At 41.1% G+C, this 14,767-nt stretch overlaps 1 pseudogene across 1 annotated transcript in view; it reads right to left on the bottom strand.

Annotated features, from left to right (window-relative positions):
* Positions 1–9,842: 9,842 nt before the first annotated feature.
* The window catches only part of LOC308329132 (gamma-aminobutyric acid receptor subunit rho-2-like), an 88,615-nt pseudogene continuing 83,690 nt past the window's right edge, over positions 9,843–14,767 (bottom strand). Inside the window, exons 9-10 of the transcript in view lie at positions 10,120–10,286; positions 9,843–10,083 (exon numbers count right to left, since the gene is read on the bottom strand). The product of the transcript in view is annotated as a gamma-aminobutyric acid receptor subunit rho-2-like (transcript). The remainder of the gene's footprint in view (positions 10,084–10,119; positions 10,287–14,767) is intronic.

The raw sequence follows: 14,767 nt of genomic DNA, 5'->3' as shown, positions 1-14,767 counted from the left end.
TGTAAAGTTATCACAGCACAGGAAGTGAACACAGGGCCCTATAGCCACTACCGTCCCATGCTCCGGAGGGACCGCCTCGCCGTGATTGGTTAGTTGGTTGGTTGCCGGGGCAACCGCTGGATTTGACCCTGTGCTCCACAAACGTTTACTGTCTTCATAATGCGACTATACGTAAGTATACGTAGTGTTTATTGTTGTTGTTGTTGTTGTTGTTGTTGTTGTAGTATTGTATCGTATTTATACTATTTACAGTTAAACCTATATGTTTTTTTTAAATGTTTTATGTTTATGTTTATATGTTTGTTGATTGTTAATTAGCCTCCCTCGGTATAAAACAAATTGTTAATCAACAAAGCGTCTAAACCGCTTCGTGTGACAGACTAGTCACTAGTCCAAAACCAACATAATATATTACACAGGGTATTGTATCGTATTTATACTATTTACAGTTAAACCTATATGTTTTTTTTAAATGTTTTATGTTTATGTTTATATGTTTGTTGATTGTTAATTAGCCTCCCTCGGTATAAAACAAATTGTTAATCAACAAAGCGTCTAAACCGCTTCGTGTGACAGACTAGTCACTAGTCCAAAACCAACATAATATATTACACAGGATTCTGATTTCTGACAGCCGGTTGCCAGGGAAACTCCCGTAGCAGCCAATGGGAGCGCGGCCGTCCCTCTGGAGCATGGGACGTGCAGTGTTTGGCGTGGAGGGGAGGGGCAGATTGAAGAAGCACACAGCAGCGTCGTCACTCACACCATTCAAACTGGAAAAGGCGCCTCCTGTCATGTGACTGAGCGATACCCAACCCCAGTAGGTCCAAATATAATGTAATACAGTAGATTAGAGGGGTAGGCAGCAGGCTGCAACCTTGGGCACGGGTGGCAACCGGTGCCAACTGCCAACCCCTGCCAACTGCCAACATTGGCACAGTGAAGTTCACTGGGCCAATGTTGACAGTTGGCAGGGGTTGTCATGCACCCTTCACTGAGTGAAGGGTGATCACTATTCACTGGAACACTGGCATAAGTGTGAGAAGAAATAAATGGTAATTGTTTATGGACAATTAATATTTGTTGGAATTGTTTTACCGGTCATTTTTAATATCATACAAGCAGCCATATTTTGAACAGACCCTAACCCTCTAAGACCCGGATTAATTTCTACTTGCAAAAAAGAGATTTCAACCTTACTACTACTTTGTACTACTAGGAATTAGGTTAAAAAAAGATGTTACAAAAAAAAAGAAGTTTGATGAACATTTTATGCACATATAATAAATTAATAATTTACATTTGGGGGATATCTTTCACAATAATGAATAAAACATGTTCTAGACATTCTAATGATCACAAAAAAACATATATTACAATTATTTCACTTACTTTTATTAGGGTTAAAGGTCAAAAGTCATATAGGTTAAAAATTGAAAACAGAGTCCAGACATTTTTAATTTGTGTGAATTTCAGCCTCTGTGGGGGGTATTATATGCAAATATCATGAACAATGGCATTGCAATGAACATCACTGATGACGTTTAGGTGAAAAAAAATAATAAGAAATAAGTAATTAATTAAAATAAAATTGTTGCTATAAAGCAACGCTGGGTCTTAGAGGGCTAAGTAGCTGCTGTAAGCCAGCACTATAAGGTGAGAGTACAACCAAATCCTCTGCATAAATCATGTGATTAATAAGGTGATCCCCCACCATGCAGCCAGTTTTACACTCTTTTAACTGTTCTGATAAATCATCCAAATACAAATTAAATAATATAGGCGATAAAATTCCCCCCCTGGCAGATATAAGGGGACACCTCGCTCTTGTAGCTTTAGAAAAGGTTTACCGTGATGAATACGGTCGGTCAGGAAACACAAAAATACTGTACTGTTGCAACTTCTATACTGACTTACAATTTCCAGTGCATAGATACATAAATCAGTGCCATGATTTTTCTTAAGTGCATAGATACATAAATCAGTGCCATGATTTTTCTTAAAACCGAATTGATTGTCGGTGGATGCTTTTGGATGTATTCCTTGAGCCTGCCCATGAGGATGACTTAGACATTATGCTCGCCAGCGTGATTGGCCTATAATGTTACCATGTTATCCTTGTAACAATCATTGTAAAATTTTAGGCTTGAGTTTTAACAGGAAAAGTTCAATAGTATATTAGGCCTATACATGCTCTTCAAAATAATACGTATAAAAAGTATACAATTTTCCAGGCGAAGGAGCAGCGGTTCTACTCCGAGTCTCTCTCGTGTGACTGAACTTCTCACCCTATCTCTAAGGGAGATGCCAGCCACCCGTCGAAGAAAACTCATTTACATCAGTGGTTCTCAAACTTCAAGGACCCCAGCATGACCCCACTCTGAGAACCACTATAGAACCGTTTAAGACAGCTCTTTCTATGTATTAATATTATTGTTTTTACCATCATGTTGTATGGAATGTGATATTTGCCGTCTTAGTAGTCAAAGTATAATGCAGGGATACTCAAATAGATTTACCTGTGGGCCACATTGCAAAAATGGCAAGGGGCCAGGGGCCAGTAGATAAAATTACGACATTAATGATACTTGATAACTTCTCTCTTTCAATTGCTTTATTTTCGCAAAATGTATCAAAGTACAATGTGCATGCACACAATATGTAAATAAATAAATGTGTTACATTTTCTTGCATAAACACAAAGAGCTGTTTCCATAACTGCACAAATTATTGCACATAACATGAGTAGCTGTTATAATAACATAACATAACATGAGTAGCTCTTTGCCTGCCTGCCTGCCTGTCTGTCTGTCTGTCCATGAGTAGTTATTTGTCTGTCTGTCAATGAGTAGCTGTCTTACTGTCTGCCTGTCTATGAGTAGCTGTCTGTCTGTCTGCCTGCCTGCTTGTCCAATTGTCCATGAGTAGCTGTCTGTCTGCCTGTCTATGAGTAGCTGTCTGCCTTCCTGCCTGTCCAATTGTCCATGAGTAGCTGTCTGTCTGTCTATGAGTAGCTGTCTGCCTTCCTGCCTGTCCAATTGTCCATGAGTAGCTGTCTGCCTGCCTGTCCAATTCTCCATGAGTAGCTGTCTGTCTGCCTGTCTATGAGTAGCTGTCTGACTGCCTGCCTGTCCAATTCTCCATGAGTAGCTGTCTGTCTGTCTGCCTGTCTATGAGTAGCTGTCTGCCTGCCTGCCAGCCAGCAAGTTCGTTAACAGAAAATAAATTGTTATGGCTGAGTAAAATAAAATACAATAAACACAATTTGCCTGAAAATAGATTACCCAGCTATGACCTTTTTCATGAAAAAAAATGAGTAGTGATATGGCTGACTGAGTAAAATAAAACAATCTACCTGAAAATAGATAGCTATAAGTGAAGAGCAATTTCCGCAATTTCTGCAATTACCATTTCCGCAATTTCCGCCTATTCCGCAATTTCCATTTCCGCAATTTCCTCAATTTCCATTTCCACCATTTCCGCAATTTCCGCAATTTCCATTTCCGCATTTCCGCAATTTCCATTTCCACAATTACAATTTCCGCAATTTCCATTTCCAACTATTAATGGCAGCTGGGTTTCATCATTCAAATAAAATAGAATTCTGTCCGTTTAGCTATAAAATTATGTCAGGGAATAGGGATACACAGTATATGTCTTTCATTTGCATTGCATCTCCCCCCCCCAAGCTTTTATTTTCGTTCGAGTAATAGTACAACTCTAATAGTATTACTTATAATAATGTAATTAAAGATAACTTCATTCAGATTTATTTATTTTTATTTCATTTTCCAGATTTGTTTTTCTTCTTTTTTTTTAGATTTTCATTGGTGGGCCAGTCATAATGGTCCCGCGGGCCTGATGTGGCCCGCGGGCCTGAGGTTGAGTATCACTGGTCTAATGTATCCGGGAAAGAAATAAGAGTGATGTTTGACAGCATTCAGGATGGTTTTTATTTAATATCACCTTAATAAATAAATACATTGCAATTTGTAACATTCTTCAATGTCAGTATAGCAACAAATTAATGTTTTACAGTGATAGGCATACTGTACATATCATACAAAAACATATCTCACCCGCAGGCCGCTGCACAGACAGTATAGATACAGTAAAACTCCAGAGTATTTGTGTTGATGTAACTTGCCTTTTTGTACATTTTCAGAGTTACAATAACACCCTGGGTGTTCCTGTAAATGTGTCTTCGAAATAAAGAGTACAGGGTGACCCTATTAGACCCTATTAGGGTCTCCACAGCAAGAGTCCTGCGGGTATATCTAGTCAAATTAAACACATGATATCAATGGGGAATCGGGATAGGTTGAAGGGCTGTGGAAGTATACGTAAAAAATTATAGGAGACCTCTTTACTGGATATACAAAACATATATATTTTTCCAAACCTTACAATGGCGCATGGTTTAGCAATGCATTTTGTTTACACTATAGCAGTATATACTGTACGTTTCAAACGATATTTCAATATTATTATCGTCACCGTCGGGCTGCGGAAACCTTGCATGTCCATTATTTCCTCCTTCAATGTGACGTCACGCTTTGCAACGTGACGCGTCGTACGTCCAACATGCTGCCATTTGCACTTTTTGGGGGGGAAATGTTAACATTTAAACCCATTTTGACCTGAGATCAGATTCTAAAAATGTCTTCTACATCCTGACAGTTTTCTGAAAAAGCTACGTTTCTATGTCGGTCGTTCTTCGATTTTTCAAAAATAGCAGACCTACAAGCTCGTAGGCCTCGCAGACCTACGAGCTTGTAGATCTGCTATTTTTCAATAACTAAAGCATTACATAATGCCAACACCAAAAGGGGTTCTCGTCCAAAATGGGTTAAAATTATCGCCTATAATCGCCCAACATAGGGGCGCCAGGTTGAATGTGGTTCATGTGTCTGTGGGTTTTTATAAATATTGAAAAGTACAAACAGCTTGTGACTATAATAACTATAGCTTGGTTCCATTTTCCATTTCCTGAAAAAGGCTACGGTTTTGAACATACAAGGTTTCCGCCCGACATCGACGATCATATGCATCAACATAAGGAAAATCAAATGAACCCCCCCCCCCCCCCCCATGTTGTGCTTGATGGTCCTTGAAAGTTGCCTTAAAATGAAGTCACTGTAATATTATATATCACTTTGAACAAAATGGTACACCACTTTACAATGTACAGGAACAGTTAGCTTCATTAAAGCCTGATTCATGGGGCTGTATTTTGCGTGTCTTAAGTACCAGGTCTTATTCCCTAACTTGAGTAAACTAAAGACCTGGAGGCGTGATCAATGCTCTTTGGCCACTCAGAATAGCCAAATGGCATTGATCACGCCTCCAGGTCTTTAGTTTACTCAAGTTAGGGAATAAGACCTGGTACTTAAGACACGCAAAATACAGCCCATGGTGTCTCGCGTCGAGAATAGCGGACCTCCAAGCTCTCAGTGCGTCACAGGCCGGCTGGTCGGCTGCACCGCGTTGAGAGCTTGGAGGTCTGCCATTCTCTGCCGTTCTCGGCGCCATCGCATCGTAAACTATATAGGCGTAAGACTTCACAGTCTGTAGCACCTCATAATATAACTATCAGTCTCTCAACTCTCCTTTCTGCTACATTCTACAATAGACCTTCTTAACAGCAGTAGTGGCGGACGGGACAAAGTATACTTGTGATAGTCATGTGATGATCAAATATAAATGTCCTTATGGGGGTATATCTCTAAACAATTTATTTATATAAAGAACAGGCATTTACTATGGGCAGCCATGTTTTGTAGTTGACTACCTCAGTCAATGAAGCAGCCAGCATTCACTGAGGCTACAAAAAACAAGTATCTGTGTTTTATTCTTATTTAGACTAAATTCCACTCTGTTGCAACATAACATACTCGGGCTTAGGCTACTTGAGGCCTACTGGGTTTGAGTATTTTGCTTTTTAGACTTGCTGTTATAGACTTGATAAAAAAACAAATCTGGATGAGCCAAAGATCTGATTTGAGGTGAAAGTTACTCAGTCAAGCATTGGGTTGAAAGTACTGGAGAGTGCTTCCTTTAAAAATGTATTAAAAATGTTTTCGCTATGCATTACAAATTAGCCTATACAAAGTGCATTGTCCTTTTAATATGAATGGATTGTTGTGTTGAAATTAAACATTTTCAAACTAAATGCAAGGATGTTCCAGAAAGTTTAATACAACATCAGTAATAGTGAACGTGAATATCTGTAATTGTTAACGTCAAAAGCGCAATATTTGACTTTGAAATGTATCCACAAATAGGCTACAAATAAATAAAGTGCAGATACTAAAAACATCTACACAATTAAACTACTACTACTGAAATACTTCATAACTGTCCACCACTGATGTTACCTCCTGTGGGTGTTACCAAGGATACTAATTAAGGCTGTGTTCCCTTCGAGTCAAACAGAGTCAGCAGCTATAGAGCACCGAAGTCCTGACGTAACTCGCTCATCCCGACGATTCCCCTGGTTCGCGGAAGTAATTTCTCTATGGAGAATAACATGGGGTGATCTTAATATCGTCTACTATAAGCGTTGTGGTCCAAAAATAAACAAGCTGTCTCGGCGTTATTGTCAGGGAGGCGTCTCTGTATCGTTTGCAACAGTCAGTCACTCATATATGATACAGTCTGCTTCTAGCGAAAATCTAACTAATTCAGCAGCAGTAACATTAGCGTTTTCTCTCAGTCAGTTGATTCTTCATATCCATATGAGTGAAGCGGCCGGGGTGACATTTTATTTATTTTTCAAACACAGTTGTTATATGAGGCCATCTAAAATCGCCTCAATGGGGATTTCAATGCAACTAAACAAATACATGAACCTGGGGACTGACGCCCTCTACTGGAAGTGACGTCAGACTTCGGTGCTCTATTGTGCATGTACCTACTGTACGTTGGAAAGACTCTGCTACACTAAACGGAACAAAGCCTTTATACCACAGTAACCCTGGCATCCTTTTTTGGGGCAATTCATGTTTTTGTAAAAAAATAATAATATGAATTACTAAACGTTCCAAAACTAGGTGTTGAATCGTCATTGGTAACACCTACATTTTGTTAATAATGGATGCGTGAAAAAGGTCTATAGTGCAAACAGTTCATAAACATTCAAACAGGTAGCCACCACTTTGATTCATTTTCTTTCTTTTTTTCTTCTTTTTTTTCTTTTTTCAAAAATCACCAGCCTGAAAAGGCCAACGTCTTACAGATAATACAAACTGAAAATAAGATTAAGGTAAATACCAAATTAAATGTATTTTTCTCTTGGGGTTCAGCTTCGTACCATGATTTTGCCTTATTAGTCGCTAGAACGACAGGGCGTAGGCCTACAGCCGGCGACAAACCTATAGGCCGTTTACTGCCTTAGAAAACAAACCGCATGTCACTTCCTCCATATGAACCAACGGCATAAGCCTATGAAGGACTTTGGATTTTGTTCTGTAATGAGATTTATCGTTTTTATTATGTTAACAGTTTCCACCTAGTTTAAACAACGAAAGCTGGGAGACAAGCTTGTCCTCATTCCTTATAGTCGAGCAAATACTTTAGAGCAGTGGACCTGAACCTGTGAGCAGACTGGTGAGCCAGTCTGCTCACCCCCCCAGGGCCTTTCTCAGCCCCACCCCCTCTCCCACTGTTTCTATTGTGTTTAGTTTCCAAAATGGCCGCAGCACCAGGAGGGGATGGGGGGCGGAGGTGAGCGGGCGGGGTCGACATATGCCCTTACTGGGCTGCATTCAAGACACTTGCCTTGTGTCTGAACACAGCTTCATCAAACAAAATGTTTGGTCAAACCATATGGGCTTCCATTGGAAATGCATCAGAGCGGCCATTAAACACAAAGACACAAGACAGACACAAGACAGGTGTCTTGAATGTGTGAACGCAGCTCAGTAAGGGCTCACCTCCGCCCCACCCCCTCCTGGTGCTGCGGCCATCTTGGAAACAAAAACACAATATAAACAATTGGAGAGGGGTGGGGGCCGAGAAAAAGGCCCTCATTAGGAAAACACTGGCGATTTGAATGATATCAACATTAATATTTAAAATGGTATATTTTCTTTAAAACCTTGGGAAAGAACACGTGTGTGTTCATATAGTGATATTAAAGAACACGTGTGTGTTCATATAGTGATATCACCGATAAGATAGGAATGTGAAGAACACCACGGCGGGCTCCATTGATCAAAGCGGGAACACATAATCGATCGATTTGATCGTTAAAAAATAAACATGCTCTGAAAATGCGGCACAGCTGCCGTCGTTAAGTGTTCAGACCAGGTGGTTCTGCTTTCAAGATTTTCCAAGTGGATCCTGATCCTGATCCGGGAAAATGATCCGGCAGCCGCTGGTTTCTACAGACCGACGTCAGTCTCGTGACGACTCTGCCCCGGGTCGTTTGGCTGCCCCGGGGAGCGCCCGTATAGAAAACAACACGTGTGCGACGACAGCGCCGTCTCAATGTTCCATCAACGCCCCAAAACGCCACCTTTAATTAAAGCAACTTTTAAATCAGTAAGTGTTTAAACACCTCATACATTCAGTGTGCGCTGAAAGCACTGTCACGTTGTCCACAACACAGATTCACTTGAAGATAGTTGGCGAGCATGTTTTTGTTTGTTTGTTCTTATCTTTATCTCCCGGCAGAAGCGAACTCCATCTCACATAATGGGGGGGGGGGGTGTGGTCGTCATGAGGAAGCTTTTTTTCAAACAGCAGTTGATGAAGAGAGGTTTTAGTTTTTTTTGTCTGTTTTTTTTTTGCAGGGTTTGTCGACAGCAAAAGCTGAAAAGGGAATTCAGCGACGACACAGAGGCTGAACACATGCCTGTGGGCCAACCGGCTTCTATTATTCCTTGTTATGTTTTGTTTTCGTCTCCACACCGTTGTAAAGTAATGAAGTAATGCTGATCAAAGTGCCATATGAGAGACACACAGAGAGAGAGAGAGACACAGAGAGAGACACAGAGAGACAGAGAGAGAGACAGAGAGAGACACAGAGAGAGACACAGAGAGACAGAGAGAGAGACACAGAGAGAGACAGAGAGAGACACAGAGAGAGACACAGAGAGAGAGAGAGAGAGAGAGAGAGAGAGAGAGAGAGACACAGAGAGAGACAGAGAGAGACAGAGAGAGAGAGAGACAGAGAGAGAGAGAGAGACACACACAGAGAGAGAGAGACACAGAGAGAGACAGAGAGAGACAGAGAGACAGAGAGAGACACAGAGAGAGACAGAGAGAGACAGAGACACAGACAGAGACACAGAGAGAGACACAGAGAGAGACAGAGAGAGACAGAGAGACAGAGAGAGACACAGAGAGAGACACAGAGAGAGACAGAGACACAGAGAGAGACACAGAGAGAGACAGAGACACAGAGAGAGAGAGAGAGAGAGAGAGAGAGAGAGAGAGAAGAAGAAGAAGACGAATAGAAGCAACAAAGCAAACGAGAATGCCCTTGAGGATGTCTGTTCTTTTTTCCCATCCTCCTCAACACGGAAGAGCTTCTTTCTGTCTGTTGGATCACATCTAGAACCAATTAACCGCAGCTCCACCCATCATCGTCTCAAAGGTCTTATAGTTCCGCCACGTCGTCCCTCGGCCTCGGACGCTGTATTAGTTATCGTCCTAATCTGAGCGCCGCCGGCCAGCCTGCTCTCTCTCTCTGACCCATTAATCCATAAAAAAAGAAGGTGTCACCATTCGGACAGGTTGTAGCAGCAGCAGCAGCAGCAGCTATAGGGCATCCTCTCCCCCATCCCATCCCCTCCAGATCCGATCAGATCCAGACCCAGAACCAGAACCAGAACCTCTCAGCAGTAGACGGACCAGTAGATGAGGTTGAAGAAGATGTACGCGCCGGGGAAGATGCTGCGCGAGTACTTGTCGATGGCGTGCGTGTTCTTGATGATGTTGATCTTGGGTATGCTCCGCTTCTTCTTGGTGGCGGTGGACTCGCTGCTCACCGACAGGTGCACCACCATGTGCTCCGGCTTCTCGGAGGGGACGGCGCCGCCACCGGGACCACCCCCCGTGTTGGTGGTGGTGGTGGTGGCGTGGGGAGGGGCTCCTCCTCCTGCGTGGTGGTGCAGGTGGTGGTGGTGGTGGTGGTGCGCGTCCTCCTCGGGCTCCTCGTCCTCTTCGGGCATGACCATGGGGTCCACGGTGTAGCCGGCCAGGCTGTTGGTGTCGGCCTCGCTGTAGGTCCCGTCCATGGCCATGCGCATCTGGGAGATGCCGCACGTGCAGGGCAGAGACTGAGGGGGGGAGGGGGAGAGGGAGGGGGAGGGGGAGAGAGAGGGCAACGGTTCAATACCAAGGCAAATCACGTCATTAAAACGCATTGAGGCCTGAGGATGATTCTACAAAATGTCTTCTAAATCCTACACAGTTATTCTGAAAAAAAAACTATGTTTCTATGTCAGTGGTGCTCAAACTATTTCATGTCAAGGACCCCCCAGGAATTATATGTATTTGGCTGCCGACCCCCATCTGAAAATATGTGGTTCCAGGGACACCCCCCTCCCATCCCCAGAAGCAAAACATTTCATGCCTGAAACATAGCTAAAGTATAACATAATGCTTAAAACATGCTTAAAAAAACATTTTTTCAACCATTTTTTATATCTTTCAGAAGATTTCAACAATAGCAGATGTGCAAGCTTGTAGATCTGCTCTTTGTATCTTGAATAGCCAGCACTAAAAATCAAAAAGTGACAGATCATTCTTTCCCGGTTTTTAACGCGTAAAGTTCAAATCTCTGAGATTTAAATGAAGACTTGGTTATTAAGGGGGAGGCATCATTAGGCGTCCTGTGGTGAGTTAGATTGGAGGCGCGGGACAAAATGAGCCATGAAATTGTTATGTTATACAGTATGCCTCTACAGCACTGACTGCACAACATGATCTAATTCACAACTATTCATGTGTTTAATAAAAGTTACACGCAATTATTACAAATCCAGACAGCCCAGAGTGTTTTTATTTGTAGTCACAAACTTTAGTTCACGCTTTTCATTGGTTCAATTTTTATATATATTTTTTATAAAACAAACAAACATGAGGCGCTGTGAGCTTGTATCTTTGCGTGACGCTGTAGCATGTCAAAGTAGGGAAAAATAACATGCAGGTCTAAATCTCAAAAGTAGCTAGTAACTAAAGCTAAATCAAATACTTTTAGCGAAGTAAAAAATAATTACATTTGCCTCTGAAATAGGCAGATGAGAAAAATCTCAAGTAAAGTACTCAAGTAAAGTAACTGTTTAGATATTGTTTAGATAAACTCCAATCCAGCCAAACTCAGCCTGTATCAGATCTGTGCCACATCCAGATTGGAATCAGATTAGTTTGAAATAAGTCTAAACACAAATACCTCAAAAATGTACTTATTTACAGTACCTAAAGCTGTAAGGAATAGCATGCCACATTTCTTTTTGGTATTCAGACAGCTAGCAATGGGTAAAACTCTCCCACATAAAGATTATAGTCTCTGTGCCTCAATCTGCATTCAAAGACTTTACCAATGACAAAGCTTCTAGGAACATCTTTGAATGCAGATTGTGGCCCCTAGATGTGTCACAGAGTGTTTTACTCATTGCTGGCTGTCTGAATACCAAACAATAAATAAAAAAAGTAATTACAATTTGGACATATTATTGCTTATATAGCAGCTTTAATAAATTAACTTTCCACCACTGGCCTCCAGCAGCGGTAACATAAAAAATAAATAAAAAACTTCACATTCTGATTAAAGATGATAAAATGACAGCTCCCCAGCTGCTAAAACACATCCCGTCTGATCAGGCCCTTAATAATGGTCTTTTGGGAGCGGTCTACTGATCATTCCCACCACGTTTCCTCCCGTCTGGGCTCAACTTATTTGAGCGATATACGAGACAGAACAGAAGGGAGAACACGCTGTATAATAATCCTCAGAGGTGTAATATATAATATATATTATATATTACACCCTCTGTTCTGTCTATAATATATCATCCTCAGAGGTGTAATATATAATATATATTATATTATATTATATTATAGACAGAACAGAAGGGAGAACACGCCGTATGATCCTCAGAGGTAGTTATGAACAAAGACGTATACGCGAGGGGATTAAACGGCATCTGCATGACCCGATCCCAACACGCCCACACATCATTATTATTTAATTTGTTTTCAAGTTCAGTTTCGCATCAGTTCCACTAAACTCTTATTAACTCTCCTATTCTTTGTTTGTTTTGTCATCCACTTAAACCCAATTAACCGGTAGCATAATCGGAATAGGCCATATCAGTATCGGTCGGAACGGTCTCAAAATAATACAGATTATTTCATCGGTTTTAATCGTGTCTGGTACCCCCTCCAAATTCAGAACCAACATGGGAAAGTTCTCATTCTACAACTACTCCACCAAAATGTCCTGCTGACACCCAGTGGTAAAAAAAAGTACATTTTATTCTTAAAAAAATAAAAAATTAAGTGTGAATACTGCAATATAGACGTATACTCTCTGTTACAGGTAAAAGTCTGGAATTAAAAATGTACAAAAAAATGAAAGCCTGCAGTTTCTATTAGCTTGGATTCCCCTTCGGTGAAGAGCTGGGACTAGGTAATAAGACGCAAGTAAGAATAAGTGAGACGCTCTTAATCCGGAGCGATTTACAGTAAGCAAGAACAACACAAGCTATACAGTAATACATCAAATACTGTGAAATAGTCATCAATAATCATAAGCAAGCTAAGATTACTGTATCTGTAAAGTGAGGCTATAGGAGTATACATTATAGAGTTCTACAGTACGTGCTATACGACTACATAAAATGATAAATTATAAATCTAATACAACGCTAAAATATAAATCTAAATTCCATAAGCTTAGCTTTGGCATAATATGCTTGTAAGGTCATCGAGGCTAGCACTGCGCAAAAAGCATGGAATACGGCTGTGTATATTATTACAGGAAACTCCCGTTAAACTTTCCAACAAACTCCGGTAAACCCCCGAATTGTACCATCACACCTGTATATTACCGTATATTAACTGTATATGCTGCTAAACTTGAGGTTTACGGGCAAATCTAGTGCCAATAATTGCCTGTTAACTCCTCTTTTCACGCAGTGTAGTGCAAGTGCTACGGCAAGTGCTACGGTCTGAAGAGGTGAGTTTTCAGACTATACGGCGGAAGATTGGGAGTGAGTCTGCACTGCAGTTCTGATTGCAACGGGAAATGCATTCCATTCCGTGTTGGAGCCAGACGGGAGAAGAGTTTGGGACGTGCTGTGGAGAGTTTTCCCTTTTGTCCCGTTGTCTACCCAACGGTGACGATATTACCACCAGTGAAACCACCCGTGTGTTTTCGTGGGATAAGCTTGGAAATCACATCAACACAATTTTGGAGGAGAGTGGGTTAATTGAATAACAAACGGCACACGGTTTTGTCCTTCTAACGGCATGAGTCGATTTTATACATCGTCTCGCATGGTGTCGACAATGTCGCTCCCGACTCCTTCCAAACTTCATGCATAATTCAAAAGCTCCAGCCGGAGAGGGGAGGAAAAAAAACAGCCCACACCAATATATCTGGCAGGAAAGATGTGCTTAAATCTCCTCGACCGAAAGAAAGAAAATAAGTAAATTCCCACACACGCACACTTATGTCACCTCCTCAAAAACAGTGGAAGGCGTTTCGGTCACCAGGGCTGTTCTTGAGTCCCGTAAACTCGTAAAGTGTGTGCAGGAATCGACTTTTGTGTTTTTGATTTGAACTACGAGGATTTGATTTCCCTGCTGTAGCACAACAGAGTGACGTGGTGTGCAAGCAGTTGGTGTAAAACTGCAAAAGTAACCGAGTAAATGTACTCATATTGTACAATATTGAGGTGCTTTGACTTTACTTGTGTGTCAATTTTTTTAGATGATTACACTTCTGCTCACCTACATCTCAGAGGAAGTATTTTTTTTATTATCATTATTATATTTCTTTACCGCAGCCTACTTCTCAGATTGATCGAATGTCTCGTGTGTCTCGCTCTGACTTTTGGCCTTAGACCTTTTAGACCTCCCACTATTTTCTATTACATAAACGGTTTTGAAACATCGCTAAACTGCGGTGGCTCTGCCAAACGGTGAAAACACAAAGCTACCGGTAGTTGTAATCGATGTTGTTAACCCATTTTGACCTGACGTCGAAATTAAAAAAAAACGTTCGCTCTGAAAGAATATATATTCAAATATTTGTGCCGCATTTTCAGGATTTTTCAAAAATAGCAGACCTAGATCTGCTATTTTTCAATAGCTAAAGTATAACATAATGCTTAGTTAAAACACCAAAAGGGGTCCCCCAGCTAAATGTTGGAGCGATAACCACATAATCTTGATCTCTGCAGGGAGAGCATCAAAATATTTCGCTCAAGAGTGAAATTATTGTTAAACATCTGCATTACTTAAATTGCAAGAAGTCTAAACTTTTTGATAACAAAATTTTTAACATTAGAGCTGATATTATGAATGGTGCTGCTGCTAGCGCAAACCCTCAAACAGCAGCTAATGGTCCCAGAGTAGATCTCTCCAGGGGGAGCCTATTAACGTTCTGCGCAATTGATGAAGATGAACTCCGCAAAACCATATCACAGATGACATCATCCTCCTGTTCATTGGATAAAATTCCCACCACCTTTCTCAAAGAGGTCTTGGACAGTGTGATTGGAGATATCCTAAAAATTGTAAACAGCTCTCT

Source organism: Protomyctophum bolini, assembly GCF_963924005.1.
Source record: "Protomyctophum bolini genome assembly, chromosome: 15".
NCBI lineage: Eukaryota > Metazoa > Chordata > Actinopteri > Myctophiformes > Myctophidae > Protomyctophum > Protomyctophum bolini.
This window is presented reverse-complemented; position numbering and strand designations above follow the sequence as displayed.